Genomic DNA, 17,227 nt, shown 5'->3' on the forward strand with positions numbered 1-17,227 from the left:
TTAAAGTGGAGGAAAAATTTTTTTTTTAATTTTTGAAATACTAATTTGAAAATTTGTTATATTGAACTGTAGTTGATTTACAATATTGGTTACTTTCAGATGTATAGCACAGTAGTTCAGTGATTCAGTTATATATATAAATTATATATGTCTTCTTTTTCAGATTCTTTTCAATTATAAATTATTACAAGATAGTGAGTCTAGTTTCCTGTACTATTCAGTAGATTGCAGAGGAAATATTCTTCATTGAAAATTATTGAAAGCAAGGATTTTCCTGGTGGTTCAGTGGTTAAGATGTTGCCATTCGATGCAGAGGGGTTCAGGTTTAATCCATGGTCCAGGAACCAAGATCCCATGTGCCTCATGGCCAAAATTCCAAAGAAACATAAAACAGAAGTCATATTGTAATACATTCAATAAAGACTTTTAAAATGGTCCACATATAAAGATATTTTAAAAAATGATTGAGGGCAAAGACGAGGGAGAAAAGCTGTGCCGTGGACCATTGTCAGTCTGACTTAGAAGGGTGAAGGAACCTGCGCACAGAGCTGGTGTTTCAGATGGACCCTCTTCCCAGCCCCCGAAGAGGAGAGACTGAGACATTTAGAGTTAATTGCACATAACTGGGTTGCTTCCCTTCCCTGCCAATTCTGCCATATTCTGGTTCTGTGTGTTCTGCCCAAAGCGCATCTAGGGTTTCATCGGAGACGCTGAGCAGACGGAGTTGATGGCATTCTCATTACCTGTTTATGCAGACGAGTTGTGATCTCTACCCGTCTGCAGTCCTGGTGAGGATGCTAATGTGTCTGTGCTCTAGAAATCAGATTTTTTAAGTAAAAAATAATACTCCCAACAAAAATATATACATAAAATAAATTATCTCTCCCTCTGCAAGTGAATATGTTTAAGAAAATGTCAGGCTATGGAGAGGAAAGAGCTTACTGTATTTTCCTTTCTGTATTTATCTGCAGCAGCACTTCCAACTCACGTATGGAAAATACTGATGGGAGGAGGGGTGGAGGAGGCGCTTCTAGGATCACTCCAAGAACATTTCAATTTCAGAGAGAATTTTGCCTTTCTTTCCTAATTCTGAGCAGATACTTTTAATGGCTCCATTTCTTTTTTTTTTTTAGTATTTATTTTTTAATTTAGTTTGGCTATGCCAGGTTTTCACTGCCACATGTGGGATCTGATTCCCTGACCAAGGATTGAACCCTGGGCCCCCTGCATTGGGAGCATGAAGTCTTAGCTGCTGGACAACAAGGAAGGGCCTCTTCATGGATTCTGACCCTCTATTCCTCCCACTTCAGTCTCGAGTCTCTTTGACTATGAGTATTGGAACCTCTTTTGCTGAGGACAATACGTACTCTTTAAAAAATAATTTTAAGTCCATCTAGTTCATATACACAATACTATATATAAAATAGATAACTAATATGTATCTATTGTATAGCACAGGGAACACTGCTCAATATTCTGTAATAATCTACATAAGAAAAGAACCTGGAAAAGATATATGTATATGTATAACTGATTCACTTTGCTGTATACCTGAAGCTAACACAACCTTGTAAATCAACTATACTTCCAGGAAAGTCCATCTATGTCAAATAGAGGTTGAAATGTCATAGTAAAAGTAGTTTAAAATGTGTTTGATTAGGATCTTACAATTTATAAATGAAGCTTAAGACAGAGAAGATCAGGTGATTTCACCTTAAATATGCAAAAGTTCGAATTATGGTCTTATTCTCAGATAAAGACTGAAACCAGTGTTCATTGAATGGAGAAGTAATCTTTGGGGGAGGGGGAACTTCTTTCACTTTTGATCAATTTCTAAAAAGTGATCTAGGTTTTCATTAACTTTTCTCAAAGACTTATTTTGTGCCTTTGTTACATCATATGTTTTCGACATTCCTAAATTGTCATCATCCTTGTATATTTTCCCTTAACATGTTTAACTCTGCCAAGCCCTTGTTTGTCAATCATTTCATGTGTGAATCAAGTAATGCAAGCAATTGTCTTCAAAACTCCATTGGTGGATTTTATTAAATATAACAGTTTTTTTAAAAATTAAAAATATCCCTTTGCAGTAGATTTGCATGGTGTTTGTGATTGTGTTCTATATACAAATAGCAATGAGTGATGACATTTAATTTTTTACTTCCTTATTTGATTTAATTTCTACTGTATACCAAAGTGATTCAGTTACACACATATATACATTCTTTGTCATATTCCTTTCCATAATGATTTATCACAGGATATTGAATAGAGTCCCCTGTGTTATATAGTAGGACCTTGTTGTTTATCCATTCTCTATATAAGAGTTCACACAACAGTGACATTTATGATGGACATTTAGGATGCAGATGCTGACTGTGGAGAGATCACCGAATGAGGTCTACAGTTCCATCAACGGCATCACAGAGCCCTTGTATTTCTTCTGCTATCTTCCCTGCCTTCTGTTTCCTCATTTTCCCTTCCTTGCTGTAGGGAAACCTGGTCTGTATGCCTTCATGTATTTGTGGTTATAAGGAGCAATGAATGTGTTTGTGGCGTATCTTTTTTCGGGCAAACCGGCAATAGTAGGTGGTAACTAGTGTCTTCACAGTCATTGGGCAGGAAGATGGTGACTCTATCAACAGGAGTTTAAAAAATCAACACAGATTTGGGATGAACAGGTACACAGTGCTATATTTAAAATAAATAACCAACAGGAACTTGCTGTACAGTGCAGGGTGGTGGTCGTGGTGGTGGTTTAGTTGCTAAATTGCGTCCAACTCTTGCATCCTCATGGACTCTAACCTCCCAGGCTCTTCTATCCATGGGATTCACCAGGCAAGAATACTGGAGTGGGTTGCCATTTCCTTCTCCAGGGAAATCTTTCCGACCCAAGGATAGAACCCTGCATTGCAGGTGGATTCTTTATGTCTGAGCCACCAGGGGGCAACATAACACAGGGGACTCTGCTCAATGTTACGTGGCAACTTGGGTGGGAGGGAGCTTGGGGGAGAATGGGTACATGTATGTGTTATGGCTTGAGTCCCTTTGCTGTCCACCTGAGACTATCACAACGTCGTTAATCGGCTATACTCCAGTACAAAATAAAAAAAATTTTAGTTTAAAAAAGTTTAATAAAATGGAAAAAAAAAACTAAAAAAACTCAACAGAAATTCATATATATACACCATGAGCCTCAGTCCTGCAAATTCCCACTGCCCACCCAAGCTTCAGTGTGTCTCTCCCACAGCCTTATTTCTTTAAATGTCTACCTGGTATTCTCTGATTCACCTGGGATCCATTCTCAGCACCGTAGCCATCGTGGTGTTTTCAAACCACCCCCCGCCCCTTGTGATGGAATCCTATTTAGACTTGGGACTCTAGGGCTGCTTTGGCAGGTGTAATGTCCTGGTGTGCCCCTGGATGCCCTGACTGCAAATGTTCATTTGTGTTTCTCAGTATGTGCTTAGTTGCTCAGTTGTGTCCGACTCTTTGTGACCCCATGAACTGTAGCCCGCCGGGCTGCTCTGTCCATGGGACTCTCCAGACAAGAATACTAGGGTGAATTTCAATGCCCTCCTCCAGGAGATCTTCCCAACCCAGGGATTGAACCCAGATCTCCTGCATTGCAGGTGGATTCTGTACCATCTGAGCCACCATGGAAACTTGTGTTTCTAGACAAAGACAAACCCATTCATGGTTTGAATGCTTGACCCCTATAGTCCCTTCCATCAGACCCCAGCAATGGGCCTATCCAAGAAGGAGCTATTTGCTGACATGCAGACTCTACAAGTCACCTTTGTCATCAGAACAATGAAGACAAAAGCCAAACTCTACAGTGGGAGGCATCCAGGTGAGGGGTCAGAAATGGCTTGATCAAGAAGGTGATGGCCACTTTTCCATGGGAGTCCTCACTTCATGGATTGACTTCCTTATGTCAGGCTTTCCTGACCCCCACCCATCATGGACTGATCTGGAGCACCCTCCATCTGCATTCACACTGCAAACCCACCCAGCATACTCTGGTCAGGAACCTTCCTTGGGTGCTCAGATAGAGGATAGGTGTGGTCATGAGTTTCAGGGGAACCTGCCCCCCCCGCCACATGGTGATTATGAGCAAGTAATCACTGCCTTCCCCATCCAAAGGCCTTCTCTTGTTTCATCCATTCTCCAACTTCTTCCCCATTGACCCTACACTCATACTTTTGCATGAAGGCTTTCAGTGCTAAAAATAGGATGTGCAGCTGGAAGAAAAGAAAGGAAATAACCATTTCTGAACCCCACCTGGTTTACAGAAGGACTTTCTAAAGACAGAAAAAATACAGAAGTATCGTAGACACACAGCAGGCCTGTACTTCTCTTTAGAGGGTGTTGAGTGTGGTTTAGCACAGTAATAGTCATTATGATGACTGGGGTTTGCTTTCGGCACCTGTAGGTGGGGCCCAGAATGACAGGTGGTTCCACACAATGAAGAATGTCCCTTATGCAGTTTGAAATTCTAATGTTCTGCAGACATTTTTGTAGGACTCATAACTCATCTGAAAGAGTGTGACTTTTTTTCACTTTTCCCTAATTCAGAGATCTATATTTAGCTTGACTTATTGTTCCTAGTTCAATTAAGATCATTCTGTACTTTTTCTAATATTGAAGTATTGTTGACTCACAGGATTGTGTTAATTTCTGCAATACAGCAAAGTGACTCAGGTATACATACATATGCATTCTTTTTTTCCGTATTCTTTTCCATTATGTTTCATCATAGGGTATTGAATATAATTCTCTGTGTGATTCTGTACTTTTTAAGCTATCTTATAACAATAAGTCTAGTCTGTGAATTCTTATCCCAGGTATACAGTTTTTATTCCAGGGCTTGTCCATACACTTGTGTTTTTTTGTTTCCTGTTTTTCTCATTCAGAACAGCCTCAGATAAACTCTTTTTTTTTTTTTTTAGTTTTTTATTTTTTTAATTTAAAAATCTTTATTTCTTAAATCCAAATTTATTTTTCATCCTTGGGAATAAATATTTCCCCACCTCCTAATATCTTCCAGTGATGATTATTTCCAAGCATTTACATATTGAAATCAATGTTAGCTTATTGTTTTTTAAAGGTTTAATAATTTCCCATTTCTCTTATGATAAAGAGATTTGCAAACTTTTCCCATAAGGGGTAAGATAGTAAATATTTTTGGCTTTGTGGGCCATATGCTTTCTAGCCTGTATAATCTTGTTTCTTTTTAAACAATATTTAAAAATGGCAAAGCTGCTTTTAGCCCAGGATCTATGCACAGACAAGCTTTGGCTGGATTTGACCACCAACCATAGTTTGCTGACTCTGAAAAAAATAAATAAATAATAACTCTGAATGTGGCTACAGGGACTCTCTCCCTCTACCCACCCTTCAGCTGTATCTCTCAGCCTCAGTTCCAAGCCCTCTGCGTGTTCCAGTCATACTGGTTTATTTTCTTTTCTTCAACCCACCCTGCTCCCTCCAAGCTCAGGGCATTTGTATGTGCAGTTCTTTCTGCCTGGAAACCGGCCTGGAACTTGGCCTGGAGATCGCAGGCCAAGGCTTGTTACACCAGGAAACACATCCTTATGTCCCTGAGTACAGCAGGGTCCTCTAACATAGCTCTCATCTCACCAGCTGCTTCTGTTTCTCACCTCTTCTTACAGTGGCTAATTTACATTTGTTGACTGGATCATTTGTTTCATATCCATCTTCCTCACTGGAATGTGTGCTCTGAAAGAGCAAGAATCTTCATCCATCTGCTCTTTGGGGGCTAAGAGGGAACCCTGGATTATGACATTTGCTAATTTCCATGGTGCAACTATTCCCCCCAACCTCAGAACCCTCCTACACTGTTGGTGGGAATGTAAATTGGTGCAGCTACTATGGAGAACAGTATGGAGGTTCCTTGAAAAGCAGAAGAGAGTTACCGTATGATCTCTCAGTCCCACTCCTAGGCATATATCCAGTATATGTGTGCTCAGTTGTGCCCAACTCTTTGTGGCCCCATGGACTCTAGCCTGCCAAGCTCCTCTGTCCATGGAATTTTCCAGGCCAGAATACTGGAGTATTCTGCAGTAGATCTGGAGAAAACTATAATTTGAAAAGATGCATGCACCCCTATGTTCATTGCAGCACTATGCATAATAGCCAGTGCATGGAAGTAACCTAAATGTCCGTTGACAGAGGAATGGATAGGGAAGGTGTGGTACATATATACAATGGAATATTACTCAGCCATAAAAAGGAACAAAATAATGCCATTTGCAGCGAGATGAATGGACCTAGAGACTGTCACGCAGAATGAAATAAACAGATAAAGATGAATAATCATACGACACCATGTACATGTGGAATCTAAATAAAGGGTACAAATGAACTTATTTACAAAACAGAAATAGAGTTACAGATGTGGAAAACAAACCTATGGTTACCAGAGGGTAAGCGGAGGAGGGTTAAATTGGGAGATTGGTATGGACATATACACAGTACTGTATATAAAATAGATAACTAATAAGCGCCTACTGTACAGCACCGGGAGCTCTACTCAACACTCTGTAATGGCCTATACAGGGAAAGAATCTAAAAGAGGGGGTGGCATATATACATGCATAACTGATGCACTTTGTTGTACAGCAGAAAGTAACACAAAATTATAAATCAACTATACCCCAATAAAAAATTTTAGAAAAGAAAATATTTCCACTCCAGTCGAAGTCAAGCTACTAAAATGATGTCAGTGCATGTGGAGGTCAAAGAAGATGTTTAGTTAGAATCAGCTTGGCCTGGGCAACTGCTGGATCTCCATCTTTCTAAGCTAACTTTTGTATCTGCATCTCTGTCACCCAGCAGTGTCCAATAGATAAGAATTCCTGACATATCACTTGAGTGAATGAATGAATAAAGTAAGTATTGGCAGGGAAAGCAAGAAAGCGTAGGTAAAAGGAGGAAATGCAGCATAATTTGGTTCAAGCTGCAAGCTTCCCATTTTGCTACTCCAGAAGTACTCCCGTTACCCAACCTCAGAGTATTATAAGGTAGAAACAGAGAACGTGAGAAGACAGATTTATGGGGACAAAAACTTCATTATAAAGTGCGTGCAAGCTCAATCGCTCAGTCTGTCTGACTCTTTGTGACCCCATGGACTGTAGCCTGCCAGGCTCCTCTGTCCATGGAATTCTCCAGGCAAGAATACTGGAGTGGGTAGCCATTTCCTTTTTCAGAGGATCTTCCCGACCCAGGAATCAAATCTACATCTCCTACATTGGCAGGTGGATTGTTTACCACTGAGCCACCAGGGAAACCCTATTTATAAAGTACATACATTAAAGGGATCGTGTCTATTTTTCCTCCTAATGAGAAGTTTTTATTCTGAAATGTTAATGAAAAAGTTAGAAAAAAGATGTTAGTAATAGAAAACTTCCATCCTGTGATAATGTCTGAGAAAAACAATTTTTTAAAAATAATAGCCTTATTGTAATCTTGAACATGAGATGTGAAGGGAAGGAGAAAGAAGTCCATGGCACTTGCATTTAGGAGACATCTGGTTGCCCGTGTCTGGATTTGACGCAAAGTTCCAAAATGCCACTGCCGACAAATACTGGCTTGGTCAGAAGGATACTTGCAGGTGGAGCTGGAAAGGGTTAGTGCCTAGACTAATGGCTCCTCCACCCCTTCACTCATTCCTCATGTCTCTTTCATTGATAGAATCATCTACATATCATTTGTCATTTGCCTGTGGTGTCTTCTTTACTTGAAAAATTCCTTCAGTTTCCTAACAAGCAGATCCTGAGACAAGACTGTGTGTGATTTATAAAGGAAATGTCCCCCATAAATCAATAAGAGGTCAGGGAGAGTAGAAGAAGAAAAGAGCCCAGGCACTCAGGCTGTTTTTGAAGTCACGTGCAGGGTGGTTTTAGCCTAACCCCAAAGGGAGCCCATGGAGCATGCTCAGTGCCTCCAACTGATTCGGCTGGAGGTGAGAGCTCACCTTCTGCACCGTCAGGCTCCGCCCAAGGCCAACCACCAAGGGTAGTGATCTCTAGAGCACGTGCAGCCCTTTGTACTTGTGGGCAAGATGGCTCCAGAAACTCAAGAAAAGCCATCCAGGGAAAGTCACAGGGAGATATCATTACAAATGAAAGCACTTAGATGCAGAGAAAAGGGAACTCTCCTACGCTGTGAGTGGGGATGTAAACTGGTGCAGCAATAGTGGAAAAGAGTATAGAAGGCTCTCAAAAAATGATAATAGAACTACCATATGACCCAGCAATTCTACTCCTGGGTATATATCTGAAAGAAACAAAAACAGTAATTTTGAAAAGATACATGCACTCCAGTGTTCATGGGAACATTATTTACAATAGCCAAGACATGGAAACAACCTAAGTGGCCTCCAACTGATGAATGAAAAAGGAAGATGTGGTACATACATGCGATGGAATGGTACAGTGTAAGTGTGCATGCTCAGTGGTGTCCGACTCTTTGAGACCCCATGGACTGTAGCCCGCCAGGCTCCTCTGTCCATGGTATTCTCCAGGCAAGAGTACTGGAGTGGGTTGCCATGCCCTCCTCCAGGGGATCCTCCTGACCCAGGGATGGAACCCATGTCTGTTCCATCTCCTGCACTGGCAGGCGGATTCTTCACCAGTGTGCCACCTGGAAACCTAATGGAATAGTACTCAGTCATAACAGTGAATGATATTTTTCCATTTGCAGCAACATGGATAGACCTAGAGGGTATCATGCTAAGTGAAATAAGTCAAAGAAAGACAAATACTGTATGTTGTTGTTGTTTAGTTGCTAAGTCGTGTCTGACTCATTTGCAGCCCCGTGGAGCCTGCCAAGCTCCTCTGTCCATGGGATTCCCCAGGCAAGAATACTGGAGGGGGTCACCATTTCCTTCTCCTAATAATATACAATATCACCTATATCTGAAATCTAAAAAGATTTACAGCAAACTAGTGAATATAATTTTTAAAAGAAGCAGTCAGAGATATAGAGAACAAACTAGTGGTTACCAGTGGGGAGAGGGAAGGGGGCGGGGCAAAACAGAGGGAGAGGGTGGGTAGTATAAACTATCGGGTGTAAGATAGGCTCAGGGATTCACTGTATGACACAAGGAATATGGTTGATAATTTTGTAATAACTATAACTAGAAAGTAACCTTTAAAAATTGTGTAAATACTATAAAAAAAAGAGTAAAATTAAAAAAAAAAAAAAAGCATTAGAAGCCAGGAGTAAGGCATGTGGAAATGATGCAGAGATATGAGGAGACTTGGTTGGAACCCTGACACTGTCCATCACCATTTGCTCTCTGGTCATAAGTGGCTCTCATTCACATGACTTCTAGAAAGTGTCCTGAAGCTTTTAGAACTCATCTCGAACGGTTTCCTAAGGGCAGTCATTCAGCTACTAAATGCACCCTCTCTCCAGCTTTCCTCTGTTTCTAGCAGTTTTACCCATTTATCTTATAGAGTGCCATCTGGGAAAAAGAAACCTAAGTTGCAAATGAAATTTCACTCTCTGCTTCCCCCCATCCACCTCACCATATCACCCAGGACACTCACGCTTGTGGTGAAAACCAGTTGTCCACGTGGTTGGTTACAGAATACACTCTGATCGTTGGCACACTTTTTTTTTCTTTTTTTACCATAATATGTTGATTTTCTAAACTGGAAAAAAAAAATACAGGTAACTCCAACATGCATTGACTTGCATCTCAAATATGTAGCTCCTAACTGTTCTAATGCTGGGAGGTCCGTGTCGACCTGGTTTCTCATCTCTCCAAATGATGATGGTAGGCCTCCGTATCTAATGCTCTCATTTCCACATCTCTGTTCTGATTTATGGACACATTGTGGAACTTAAAATAGTTGACTGAAGACCCTAAAGGCAAGCTCATCTCAAAGCATCTTGTTACAAAAAAATGTTCCAGCTTTGGTTATACAGAATTCACTCGAAGCATCCAATTTGGGGTCTTGAGGAAGCCCTGTGTAATGCCTTGACTTGTGTTTCTCTCGGGGTTTGAAAAGTTGTTTTACTGATCTTTGTTGCTAATAAGCATACCTGTCCTGACAGTGGAAAAAGAGATAGGGGTTTATAACCCAGGGATGCAAACTGGGCATCCTGTTCCTAGATCTCTTGGATCTTTTTCTCAGTAGCTTGGTGACCTTGGAAAGATGGTTTACCCTCCGTGACCCCAAATTCCTCATCCACCAACTGGGAGTAAATAACAGCTATTTATTGGAATACTGTGAGGATAGCAAGAGGTAAGACATAAAATGCCCTTAAAACAGCTCACATTCAAAATACTCAGTGAGTGGTAATTATTCCATCACTTTGGGTAAAGAAGCATGTCCATCCAAAAGAAGATTTTCTTTTTGCTTGAATATGATGCCCTTCCTTGACCTTAGGATGCGCTGGGGTGGTTCCATTTGATCCTGGAGGATGTAGTCATTGACTGTCTGAGCTGACCCAGAGCCTTGTTTCCTGAAAGGGTGTTTTCTTTTCCTTAAATCTGGGGAAGCCTCCGGCTATGGCGGAGCTTCTCTGGTGGCTCAGAGGTAAAGAAATCACCTTCCCATGCAGGAGACGTGGGTTCGATCCCTGGGTAAGGAAGATAACCTGGAGAAGGAAATGACAACCTACTCTTGTATTCTTGCCTGGGAAATCCCAGGGACAAAGGTGCCTGGCAGACTACAGTCCATGGGGTTGCAAAGAGTCAGACACAACTTAGCAACTGAACAACAACAGACTATGTCAACAACCATGTGTCTTTATTTAAAGGTGAAAAACACTTAGATTTTTATTAAAGTATGGTTGATTTACAATATGTTGGTATCAGGTGTACGGCATAGCGATTCAATGTTTTTCAAATTAGATTCCATTAGAGGTTATTACAAGATAGTGGATATCAGTCCCTGTGCTACACAGTGGGTCCTTATTGCTTAGCTAGGCTTAGATTTGGGGACTTGCCTGGTGATCCAATGGTGAAGAATCCATCTGCCAAGGATTTGATCCCTGGTCTATGAAGATCCCACATGCCGAGGGGAAACTAAACCATGCACCAGAACTACTGGGCCCATGCACTAGAACCCAAGCTCTGCAACCAGAGAAGCCTCTGCAACCAGAGAAGCCTCTGCAATGAGAAGTCTGTGCATTGCAACAAAGAGTAGCCCCCACTCGCCGCAACTAAAGAAAGCCCGAGTGTGACAGTGAAGACCAAACACAGCCAAAAATAAATAAATAAAACTTTTTAAAAATTAAGAAATTAAAGGCTGAGATTTTGAACCCAATGCACCAAGTGGCCCATGTAGGGGGAAGCTATGGGCAAATAAGAAGAGTTCCTCAAATCAAGGATATATTATTCAACTTCTCTATGGAAGAGAACTATTAAGAGATGCCTCCAAGCCAACCGAGGTGGAACCAGTCAGTAGGGATCTGAGAAGTCCCTGAGAGGGTGCATTACCACACTGCTGCTTCCATTTCTGTCTTGTGTGCAAAGGACAGCTGCAAGCAAGACAGGGCAGGAAGGTGGCTCTTGGCTTCCTGGGCTGGTAGGAGCCACACCAGTGGAAGAATCTAAACCTGCAGGCAGCTCCATGCCCACAGTGCTCTGAGGTCCGTGATCCAGAACTGAGCCTCTCCACAGGTGACTGCACTGTCTTCCATGCAAACTCTGCTCAAACTCGACAGTGATACTGCCTTCCAGATGGAGTTCACACATAAAGCATTGCCCATCCCTGTTGCTAAACTTGGTCTCTGCAGGGAGGGAGCTTCCCTGGTGGTGGTAAAGAATCTGTCTACAATGCAGGAGCCCTGGGTTTGATCCCTGAATCAGGAAGATCCCCTGCAGAAGGGAGTGGCTATCCATTCCAATTTTCTTGCCTGGAGAATTGCATGGACAGAGGAACCTGGCAAGTTACAGTGTATGGTTTCACAGAATGTCAGACACAACTGAGCGGCTAACATTGAGGGAAGGAGAAGGAGGCACAATGGGTTGGGCTGGGTCTAGGGCCACTGAAAGTGGCATCTGAACGCTTTACGCTGCTCCAGACCCCCAGGCACCCTTGCCTGGAGCTCTGTTCTCTTCCTTCCTCATTCTCTCACTGATGGACATCGGAAACCCTGAATGTTTCTTCTTCTTGGTTCATCTGTGTCTTCATAGATTTTACTGACCATATTTCCCAAATGTGCTCAGTTAGGACATTCCATTTCAAATACCATTATATACAAAGTACTTCCAAGATTGTGGGTATCCATATAATTAAATTTTAAAACTTCTAACATAGTTGCTCATGATCTGGTGGCATAATAGCATGGCCTGGATAAAAGAAAAGAGAGAAAGATGGAAGCAAGGATGGAAGGAAGGAAGGGGAGGGGAAAGAGAGAAGAAGGAGGAAGGGGAGGGAAAGGAGTGAAGGAGGAGAAGAAAGAAGGAAGGAAAGAAAGAGAAAGAAAGGGAAATGACAAAGTAAAAAAGGAGAAGAGAAAAGAAAAAATCTGTGCCTTACCCCACTCAGAAACAATCAGAACTCGGAGTGTTGCCTGGTCATTAGTTTATTTGTGAAGTTCTCCCCAGGTATTTCTAATCCCTGGGTAAAGTGGAGAAACAATGCATATGATATATGCAGACATATTTCATAAGCTTCTACTTCACAATACTTTGTCTGTCTCCTATAACACAGTAGATACCAGGTGTTGTCCTCTGCGCTAGGCACTCTGGAAACAGGCTAAGGATGACTACTCTTTTCAAAGTATTTCAGGCTAAAACCCAAACACTCTCACTGCAAAGGTACAGTCCTTAGCTTTCCAGTTAAACATGAAGAACTGATAAATATTGCCAAGTATGGAAAAGTTCTGGAAATTCTCAAGTGCTAAATATTTCCAAAAAGTTATTAAAATTCAAATTTCCAGTGATTTGCTAAGACACACAGATGAGTTCTTCCAAAGCTAGATCACCATATGCAGAATTTACAGAGAAAACTTTCAAGGACCTGGTACACACCCCAGTGCCTCAGAAATACTGAGAAGCTCCTGCATGCGAAGGAATCATTCAAGAAAAACACACCATTTCAGAATACATGACCTTCCTAGAGTTTGCTCCGGCTGCCAGGTTAAGAGTTTCCAACCTAGGTTGTTTTCATCAGCAAATCAAAGAGAGGAAAGTTAGTTCAAAAGAAACTGTTTGCTTTATCCTTTGGCCAGGCAAGGGATCTAAGGGCAAAGAGAAAGTCAGACTTGATAGGAGAACGGTGCAAGATTACTGAAGGAGTAAAATTAGAAGACGCAAATAGAGCACTTTCAACATTATTGTTATTCTGACCAGTGTGGAATGGTACCTCATTGTAGTTTTGATCTGCATTTCTCTAATAATTAGTGATATTGAACATCTTTGCCTGTGCTGCTTGGCCATCCACATGTCTTCTTTGGAGAATGGATAAAGATGTGGTACATAATGCAGTGGAATATTACTCAGCCATGAAAAAGAATGAAATTGGGTCATTTCATTCTAGATAGACCTAGCGTCTGTCATATAGAATGAAGTAAGTCCAAAAGAGAAAAATCTTCAGTGCATATATGTGGAGTCTAGAAAAATGGCACAGATGAACTTATTTTCAGAGCAGGAATAGAGATGCAGACCTAGAGAATGGGTGGATGAACGTGGGGCTGGGGGAAGGGGGTGGGATGGATTGGGAGACTGAGACTGACATATATGCACCACCATGTATAAAATAGATGGCATTATATGCTACCATGTAGTATAGGGAGCTCAGCTTGGTGCTCTGTGGTGCCTTAGATGGTAAGATGAGGGGGTGGTGGGAGGGAAATCCAAGAAGGAGGGAGTGTATGTATACTTACAGCTGATTCAGTTCATTGAACAGCAGAAAATAACACAACATTGTAAAACAACGATATCCCAATAAGTAAAAAAAATACATATATATTGCTGATGTTATTTTAGATGGGTCTTGCAGAATGGGAAGAATTTGACCACATGGAGAGATTTATAAAGGTATTTCTGATAAAGTGAACTCTGTGAGTAAAATGTGGGGATGTGGCGGTAAGAAAAGTCCCATATTCCAGTGGAATCTGAAATTGTTCAGTTTTGTTGAGGTTAGGGCACCTGGAAGGGGGGGAAAAAAGAGAACAGTGTAAGAAGTATGGAGCAGGGTCACGATACTGCATACAAGAAATTACTAATCTGAAGGAATTTCCACGGGCCTGCATTGTGGAGTTGAGTTTCTGAATTCAACTTTTACCAGTTCTGCTCTGTGAATTTCCCTTTCCTTATGACTAAACATAGAAGGCAAAGCTCAGAACAGCCAAAAGAAGGATTATCCCATTTCATGAATGGGAGAGGAATACTGGAATGCTTGCAAATTCCAAATATAAAAACCAAGATTCATTCTAGTATCACTTTCCCAAGTTTCCTGTGCTTGTGGAAACTGTCGTTCAGAGTTCCAAAAAGGCAATGGCATGTGTCTTAGGAAAAGAAATCTACACAGGGTATCAATCCACAGTGGCTGACACAATTTGTTTCTAATTCTTATCACTGCCACTTGTTTCTTAAAGAGTTCAACCTCTTTCTTTCAGAAGCCAAGAGAGAGTGATTCTTGTAGGATTTAAAAATCAGGTGCTAGTCTCTTTTGTAAATAAGTTCATTGGTAACATTTTTTTTAGATTCCTCATATAACTAATACATGTTTGTCTTTCTCTGACTTACTTCACTTAGTATGATCATCTCTGCTGCTGCTGCTGCTGCTAAGTCGCTTCAGTCCTGTCTGACTGTGCGACCCCATAGACAACAGCCCACCAGGTTCCCCCATCCCTGGGATTCTCCAGGCAAGAACACTGGAGTGGGTTGCCATTTCCTTCTCCAATGCATGAAAGTGAAAAGTGAAAGGGAAGTCGCTCAGTCGTGTCTGACTCTTCACGACCCCATGGACTGCAGCCTAGCAGGCTCCTCCGTCCATGGGATTTCCCAGGCAAGAGCACTGGAGTGGGATGCCATTTCCTTCTCCAATGCATGAAAGTGAAAAGTGAAAGGGAAGTCGCTCAGTCATGTCTGACTCTTCGCGACACCATGGACTGCAGCCTAGCAGGCTCCTCCGTCCGTGGGATTTCCTAGGCAAGAGCACTGGAGTGGGGTGCCATCGCCTTCTCTAGGTCTATCCATATTGCTGCCATGGCATTGTTTTGTTCTTTTTTTACAGCTGAGTAATAGTCCACTGTATATATGCACACGTATCCATTCATCTGTCAGTGATGAACGGGCATTTATGTTGTTTCCGTGTTTTGTCTCTTGTGCAAAGTGCTGCTCTGAACACTGGAGTGCTTGTATCTTTTCAAATTATGGATTTATAACTGATTCACTTTGCTGTACACCTGAAACTAACACAACATTGTTCATCAATGATACTCCAATGAAAACTAGAAAATTTAAATGAAGAATAAATTAACTAATTACATAAAATAAAAGCCAGTGCCATTTTGTTCTCACCATTGCCCACGGTTCACTGTAGCTACTCCTGTTCCATGCGAGAGGCCGCTGCTCATGCAGGGAGTTTACCTCTCTGACTGGTGCTCTCTCTTTGGGAAGATCTTCTGATCTTCCTTCTCTTTCTTGCCCTCCTCCTCCCCGTGTTCCAAATTCCCCACCATTTATCTCCGAGCTTCTTATTGATACATTTGCATAGGTCTGATGGTATGATAAATATTTCAATAGCTTTTTCATATCTTAAAGGCCAATTTTTGTCCTCTTAAATGTCAAGGTCAGTGATCATTTTTGCAATTACGTGAAATTCCAGTCTCTAGAGACAGATCTGATAGGGGGAAGTGGCTTTGGTCACATAGGGTTAAAAAGCACCTCTCCTTGCTGCCTCCTTGGTGAACCCTCACCTGTATTTCTTCACATCTTCCCTCGGGGAGTGGTTGGCACCACACCTGCATCTTTTTCTCCTGTCACTTAGAAAACCAGACGTTTTATAAAAGCTGACTATAAAAACGAAGAAGAGGTAGCCAGGGAATTAAACTAACCAACATAGCTGAAAAAAATCATCCTGATATTCTGACTTGAATTCATCTTCAGATACGTGTTTACAGAAAACCCAAGACGTCCGAAAACTAATCATTGTCATAATCACTCCTGTTTCCAGGTAACATCTGGCTACTTCTCCTTGCTCATCCATGTGGGTCCCACAGCCCCAGTCTTCTGTTCGTGGCTCATCTCTGATTCTCTGCACTTCTTTCTCATTCCCACCAGAAATAAAAAGCCACATCACCCTCAAACACCTTTAAAATTCTGTGCATCCAACTTGAAGGGACTGTGGCTTTGGAAAATCCAATATAGGCAGCAAAGAGATTTCTGGGAGTGGGAGAAAGAATCCCGTCCTCCGAGATGGAGCTCAGGGAAGAAAGATTTAGGAAATTCAATCAGCACTTCATGTAGTCATCCACAAACCCCTGTTCTGGGGACTCTGAGCGGCTCACAAGAAACAAGGGTTGGGAAGCTTGAGCAGTGGTGTTTAAGGCCAGGCCAAGGCTGTGAATCTTCTTAAAGGCTGTTCTTTTGGATATTGAATATCTTTTTTTTCCTTTGTTTTTTCATTGGTATATAGTTGATTTACAATGTTGTATTAGTTTCAGGTGTTCAACAAAGTGATTAAGTTATATATGTATCTATTCTTTTCAGATTATTTTCCGTTATAGATTATTACATGATACTGAATATAGTTCCCTGTGCTATACAGTAAATCCATGTTAGTTATCTATCATATATATAGTAGTGTGTACCTGTTAATCTCAAATCTCCTAATTTATCTCTCCTCCCTCCCCTACCCCTTTCCCTTTGGTGACTATAAGTTTGTTTTTTATGTCAGTGAGTCTATTTCTGTTTTGTAAACAAGTTCATTTATATCTTTTTTTTAGATTTCACATATAAATGATATCATATGATATTTGTCTTTGACATATTTCACTTAGTATAATAATCTTTAGGTCCATCCGCATTGCTGCAAATAGCATTTATTTCATTTTTTATGACTGAGTAATTTTCTATTATATGTAAATATGTGTATATATCATGTAGATTATATATGTGCATATATCGAATCTTCTTTGTCCATTCATCCGTCCATGGTCATTGAAGATTGCTTTTCCGACAGACTCTTGGAACGATAGTATAAGTGCGCGTGGAAATTGTCTATTGCCTGCC

The 17,227-nt window shown here is 41.2% G+C and overlaps 1 protein-coding gene across 1 annotated transcript in view; it reads left to right on the top strand.

Annotated features, from left to right (window-relative positions):
* Window positions 1-17,227, top strand: part of TMEM132D (transmembrane protein 132D) — an 885,684-nt gene that overhangs the window by 594,646 nt on the left and 273,811 nt on the right. The gene's annotated exons all lie outside the window — the stretch shown is intronic.

Source organism: Budorcas taxicolor, chromosome 17, assembly GCF_023091745.1.
Source record: "Budorcas taxicolor isolate Tak-1 chromosome 17, Takin1.1, whole genome shotgun sequence".
Lineage (NCBI taxonomy): Eukaryota > Metazoa > Chordata > Mammalia > Artiodactyla > Bovidae > Budorcas > Budorcas taxicolor.